At 27.6% G+C, this 7,579-nt stretch overlaps 1 long non-coding RNA gene across 1 annotated transcript; it reads right to left on the reverse strand.

Annotated features, from left to right (window-relative positions):
* Positions 1–6,108: 6,108 nt before the first annotated feature.
* LOC124898846 lies at positions 6,109–7,030 on the reverse strand. The gene is made up of 3 exons (XR_007055627.1): positions 6,945–7,030; positions 6,794–6,836; positions 6,109–6,628 (listed from the first exon to the last, which is right to left on the reverse strand). It is a non-coding gene; the product is annotated as an uncharacterized LOC124898846 (long non-coding RNA).
* Positions 7,031–7,579: the final 549 nt, after the last annotated feature.

Consider the following 7,579-nt stretch of genomic DNA (forward strand, 5'->3'; position numbering starts at 1 on the left):
AAAATATTTAAAATATTTTTTAAAACCCACAAAAAATTTCTATAAATACCCTACACTTTCAAATTATTTTTCACACAATTTTCATTCTCTCAAATCTCATTCTCTCTCAAATATTCTATATATCTCTTAAAGTGCTCAATTTTATTTTTTAAATTTACGATTACATATACGAGTGGAAGTTTTCTAAAGTTGCAACTTTCGGATACTTCCAAAATTTGGTATTATCGTTTAATCACTTACTTTTAATTTTTAATTAGTATATTAATTGTTGAATATTTATTTTATTATTTTTATTTATTTTGAATTCTTTTAGTTTGATTTATATTAGGGATAAATAAAGAAACTTCGGTAAAAGTGTCAAAAAATTTTGTTTCAGAAGTGGTAGTAAAAAGCGAATTAGTGGCGGTAGAGGTGAACTAGTTCAAGTAGTAGATATACCTGTGTGCTTCAGGTACCACTTAGTCAACCTTTTGAGGAAGAAGTAAATGTAGGTGCTCACGATGTGGATTATTTAGAAGCTCAGAAAAATTACGGTATAGAAGTAGAAAATGAAGTAGATGCAGTTAATTTAGATGAAGATGATGAAATAATTGGTGAGACACCCGCAGTAGAAAATGCTAATGTTAGATCCGAATTGGTTAATCTTCCTCCCCGTCCTCCCTTTGTCCCTAAAATTCATAGAAAAACTAGCATTGTATGAAAATATTTTACACATATAGAAGGAAAAACTAAGGTGCAATGCAATATTTGTCAACAAGTATATGAGCATAAAAGAGGAGACAATTAAGGGGGTACGGGTACGGTAATGAGACATATAAGAGAGAATCACCAAATAGAGGTATTTATTGCAAAAGGTGGTGAGGCTGTTGGTGGGCCAACACAAACTAGAATGGACCCAACAACCGATCAGTTAATTAAGAATTATAATAAATTAAGGGACCGGAAAAAAATAACAAAAATGGTAGTTGTGGGTTGTTTGTCTTTCACTTTTCCTTCTTCGGATGCTTTTATTCATTATATTCAAGTAATTTATAATGTTATGTTTAATGGTATTCCTAGAAGTACTTGTCGGATCAATATTTTTAGACTTCATTCACAATATGTTTATTATTTATCTACATTGTTAAAAAATATTCAATGTAGAATGACTCTAACTTCTGATATTGGTCGTGCTGTTAATAAAAATAATTATTTAACTATTACTTGTCACTTTATAGATAATAATTTTGTTATCCAAAAACGTATTCTAGCTTTTTTGTATGATGAAGATCGTAGACATACTAGAGAATTTATTGCTGAATCGATTAGTAAAGTTGCAGAATTTTATGGCATTGAAAGGAAAGTCTTATGTATTGCTTTTGATAATGCTTCTAACAACAAAACTGCAATTAAAAAGTTAAAAGCTAATCTCTCTCCGCCGTTACCTGAAATATTTCAGGTTAAGTGTGTTTGTCATATATATAATTTAATTGTAAGAAATGGTCTTGAATTTTTTGAGCTTTATATTAAAAAAATCTAGCTTGTTGTTGACTTTATTCAAGGAAATAATCGGAAAAAAAAAAGAATTAGAGAATTTAAAGTTAAATGTAAACAAAATGGACTTAGACCGATATTGATGCCTGAAGAATGTGATACTAGATGTAATTCTACGTATGATTATTTAAAATCTTGTCATGCTTATAGAGTTTCTATTACACTAACTTTTAACCAATATTGTGGTTCATTTGCTGCTTCGGCTGAATGTATGCTACATGATTCTTATTGGGCTGTAATTGATGATCTTGTTAAGTTTTTGAGAAAATTTTATATAGCTACGGTTGAATTTTCAGGTGCTTATCATTATACTGTTTGTAATATTTTAGCATATATAGCCGATATTTCTGCTCTGCTCAAAGAATATAAGAATAAAAAAGTTGATGGTGCTATGTTTGTTAAATTTAAAAAATATATTTTTTCGATTCCCTCTATTTACTTGGTTGGTGCTATATTAAATCCATGCATGAAGTATAATACTATGCGCCACTTTAGTTCTCTTATTTATTCTAACTTAGAGATAAATACTGAACCTGAATCTAAAGATGAACAACAAAAACAACCAGATTTGTATACAACTATGAGTGATGCGAACATTTACATAAAAAAATTATATAACGATTATGCTGATTTACTTGCTTTAGCTGTACCGACAAATATTACTTCAACTGTCGCTCCTCATCCTCCCGAGGAGCCATCATCTTCTAAAAGGCTGGCACATAGTGATTTTCCTGATCACTTTTATGATTTAAATGTTTGAAACAGTATTGAGGCGGAAACTTACACAACGACTTCTCGGGAAGATCTTAAGTATTATCTTCAAACGCCGATAGAGGATTGTAGATGACGGATCAACGCGTTGGATTGGTCGAAGAATAACGAAAGACAATATCCTATGCTTTCAAGATTAGCTAGAGATATATTGAATGTTCCAATGTCAATCGTTGCATCGGCGAACGCTTTTAGTCAGGGACGACAACAGCTTGGAGACAACCGACACTTATTGGGAAACAATGCTATGAATGTTCTATTTTGCCTTAGAGATTGGATTAGAGCGGGACGAAGAAATCAAGGAATGGAGATGGAGCCAAAAGACGAACAAAATCTTGAAGAAATTACAACTTCAAGGGAGAACTCAACACAATCAAGTCCAACGCATAATTTTTCCCCTATTGATTTTGACTATCCTATGCCAGTTTCCGTTAATATTAAATGGATGAGTTGGAAAAAATGATGCAAAGTTTGTAGATTTTTCATTCATGTACATTATAAAGTTTGGATCATTTTACAATCAATAAAATATAACATTCATTCACTCCTTACTTTGTAATTTTTTTCATTTAAATTGAATTTCTAGTTTAAATTAAATACTTAGTTTTAATGTATTACAAATTTACTATCAAGCTTTATACTAAGTAATAGACAATTAAACATAATCAACATATAATCATATATACACATAATGAAAAAATAAATTTCTTTTAAGTTCAAAACCTCAAGTATTATTAATTTATTATATTAAGTAGCATATTTTTTAAAGTAGTACATATATTGTATGGTACGTATATATGTGTATATATTTTCTATAGACTCTAAAGTGGTGTATATTTAAGGTATACATATGTATATGTTTTATAAAGTAGTATATATATATATAGTGTTTATATGTTGTATGTATATTATTTAAAGTAAGACATATATTGTATGGTACGTATATATGTGTATATATTTTCTATAGACTCTAAAATAGTATATATTTAAGGTATACATGTGTATATATTTTATAAAGTAGTATATATATAGTGTTTATATGTTGTATGTATATTATTTAAAGTAGTACATATATTGTATGGTACGTATATATGTGTATATATTTTTTTTATAGACTCTAAAGTAGTATATATTTAACGTATACATGTGTATTATTTTATAAAGTAGTATATAACTATATATATAGTATATAACTATATATATATGTGTGTGTATATATTGTAGTATATGTTTTATTTAAAGTATTACATATATTGCATGGTACGTATATATGTATATATATTTTCTATAGACTCTAAAGTAGTATATATTTAACGTATACCTGTGTATATGTTTTATAAAGTAGTATCTATAATCTAAATCTAATCTAATCTAAAATATATTAACAGTGTGAAGACCCTTAGAAAAGTGATTTAAACTTTTTTCCCTTAATTAAAAATCTCCGCAATAGACAAAATTATTTTTTCGCTTATTTTCTAGAATTATTATATTATTATATTTATAATATTAACTAGACTTCTAAAATATATAGGAAAGAGACTTATTAATGTTTTCGTGTAAATTAGGATAGAAAACAACTACCATAAATTAGAAAAAACCTCAATTAGAAATTAATATTAGGAGTTTTTTTTTTTTATTGGAAAAACAGATGGTCGTATTATTTTTCAAATCTAACAAGTAATTAATACAAATTTGACTTATTTTTGGAAAATAGAAAAAACTTTTAAAACCGTGTGGTTTGTCCTAACAAAATGCACTTATTTTTGAGGATTGTTATTTTTTAAAAATAAAGAAGTAATTAATGAAAACTTGCATTATTTTTGGAAAATAAGAAACTTTAAAAACCGTTTATTTTGCCCTTACAAATTGCCTTCTTTTTGAGAAAACTCAGTGTTATCCTAATTTAATACAAAAAAAAAATGTGTAATACAAATCTTATAGAAGTTCTAAATCAAACTCTTTTAGGTTTTATAAATATCTATAATCTATAATCTATCTATAGAAACGTGATTTAAATTTTTACCCTTTGTTAAAAGACTCTTCTTTAGATAAAACTGTCTTTTCACTATTTTTTAATTTATTATTTAATTATTTTTTATTATATTAACTAGACTTCTAAAATATATGGGACTCCTAAAATATATGGTAGGAGAATTAATTAATATTTTTATTTCTACTAGACTTCCAAAAATATATGAAACTCCTAAAATATATGGTAGGATAATTAATTAATATTTTTTCTACTATTCAATTAGAAAAATACTCCTAAAATAAGTCTCTGTTAAGAAAATGCTTTTATAAATATTGAGATGTACGTTAAACTAGAGAACAAATCGATTTTCCTATTGGGAGAATATGATTGATGCTCATCTAACTTGATTCGATTGCATGTCTAGATTGGTGTATACTTGATTTCTAACCCTCAACTTCTTCACTATTTTTGTTAACATAATAGAATTCAACATGTGTATATATATATATATCTTCTTTGTTTTCATTCAAAATCATTCTTTAGGATCAAAATTTTCTCTCAGACAAGACTTAGTCAGATCAAAATCAAAGTTTTTTTTCACTATTATATATTTTTTTATAGTTTACTAGTCGTAGATGAATGTCGATTGACTTTGAAAAATTTCTTGTGTCAAGGTTAGGTTTAATTGTATTGTTTTGATATCTTTATTATCTTATTGTTTTATTTTAATTTACAGAGGCTAGATGAATATGGGTCAGCTTTGAAAATTTTTCTTAGGTAAATGTTAGGTTTAATTGTATTATCGTAATGCCTCTATTAGTTTATTATTTTGTAGTAGTTTAGAGTTCGTAGATGAATCTCGATCGGCTTTGAAAAATTTTTGTGTGTAAAATTTAAGTTTAATTGTATTATTTTGATATCATTTTTATCGTATTATTTTATTGCACTTTACATGTGATAGATATATGTTGGTCGGATTTGAAGAATTTTTTATGTAAAGGTTATGTTTAGTTGTATTATTTTGATATCTCTGTTATAGTATTATTTTGTTATTGTTTACAGGTGGTAGATGAGTGTCGGACGACTTTGAAAAAAAATTTGTGTGTAAAGATTGAATTTAATGATTTTATTTTGTGTGTAAAGATTGAATTTAATGATTTTATTTTGATTGAGGCAAAGAGATTTGGAGTTTGAAGTGATTTGACGTTCTTGAAGGTGTCTCCTATGAAAGGAATAATGAGGTTTGAGAATAGTTTTAGTAGCATGAAATTCAAATTAACTTTGTTCTTTTTGTTTAGAATAAACATTGAAGCGAGATACATCACATAATAATATATTTGAGATAAAATATTTATTTATATAATTTAAATAAATATCTCATTTTTAACGTTAATATATTGCTACTTTCTAATTATATTGTTCTTAATTCTTATGTATATTTTATTGATTGACGTTAGACACACGTGCAAAACACGTACACTAATCTAGTATAACTATATATATATATATATATATATATATAGTATGTGTGTGTGTGTGTGTGCGCATGTATTGTAGTATATATATTGCAGTAGATATTTTATTTAAAGTAGTACATATATTGAATGGTACGTATATATGTGCATATATTTTCTATAGATTCTAAAGTCTAAAGTTGTATATATAACGTATAGTCGTATACATAATTACATGTGTAATTGTGTATATGTGTATATGTTTTTTAAATTCTAATGTAGTATATACTATATATATATAGTGTATATATATTGTGTGTATATTGTTTAACCTATTTAAAATATATATAGGTGGATATATATAGTGTATATTGGAGAAAAAACTTTTTTTTTTTTTTTTAGGTTTTGACCGGTTTGACCCGGATTGGATCGGTCTGTGTAATGGGTCAGTCTCGAGTTATTTCTTAAAAAAATATTATATCGGACCGGCCCATTAAAACAGATTCAGAACTGAATCGACTCACGAACCGGTTAAAAGCATAGGCCGGTTTCGAGTTGACCCAGCCCGGCCTTGTTGATAAATTTAAATTCAAGAGCTAATCAAGGTATGAGTGTTGCTACCGTGATGATTAGAAATGTTACTGGTAATTTTTTTTGTGTGCTTTTACCCGTTCAAACTAATATATATCGAGAGATAATGGCTGTTCTATTAACTGCAACTAAATAGAAAATCTCCACCGCGCCGAGGTCCAGGGACACCATATCTGGTTCTTGGTAATGCCATCTGTCCTTTTGCACCTCATCCACCGTATCCAATAAAATAAAAACTTGTGTGGCCGTCAATTAATGTAGAATATCATCTTTCTTCAAACACCCGTCATAATGGTGTGGCTAGGGTCTAGAAGGAGAACAAATTAATAGGCTAATGGGATAATTAGCTCCCCATTATGAGTGACGCCATCCCAATAAATATTTCCAACAAGAACAATTGCAATTACTACAAATTTGAAAACACAAAGAACATAAAATCAACCAAAACCAATAATTTGTGTCAAAGGCAAACCTGTTGAGCCACAAGGACTTCATCAAGGACTTTCCCACATAAACTACAACATCCACAATGTTTAGAGAAGAAAAAGTAATTAGAATTAATCATGAATTACAAAGAGTTGAATTCATAAGGAAAAACAAAATCTTAAGAAAATAAAGCTTACATTTTGTCACCATAATAGTTGGGTTGGATGAATTTTGCACAATAACTGCACCAATAATTATTGCACCAAACCATTCTTGAATAATCTGAAAAACATAAAGATTAATCTTGAATTAAGAAAGCTAATTTTCCATAACCAAAATGTTGAAAAGAGGAACAAAAATTACATAAGTTCCATAAAATTTGGACCACGACTAAATTATCTATTGTTAGGAACTAACTTGACTTAAAAACCTTTTAGAATGATTCAAATATTTCATCATTGTTAAACCCAGCAGTACCACAATCAATGGTAGAGTCAAGAATAATATAAGAAAATTTAATTTAGATGCACGCAAACTGATTTGAGCATACGATTATTAAATAAAAATATCAATTGTCACATATGTATCTTCAAGTATAATTTTAAAAGTAAATAAAAAATTTACCTAATTGTACTGTATAACTTTTGGACGAAGAAAGAAATTATCTGCTACCCAACCGTCACAATAAACTTACAAAAACAATTTTTTACTTACACATTTTATGGTGTATTTATAACTAGAATTTTAGGAGGACGACTAGCTAATTCAACCAATAAAATCATTTTCCTAATATAATGGCTACTTTACACCAAGTTTATAGGTCTTTTCTCCA

The sequence above is a fragment of the Capsicum annuum genome, chromosome 5 (assembly GCF_002878395.1).
Source record: "Capsicum annuum cultivar UCD-10X-F1 chromosome 5, UCD10Xv1.1, whole genome shotgun sequence".
NCBI lineage: Eukaryota > Viridiplantae > Streptophyta > Magnoliopsida > Solanales > Solanaceae > Capsicum > Capsicum annuum.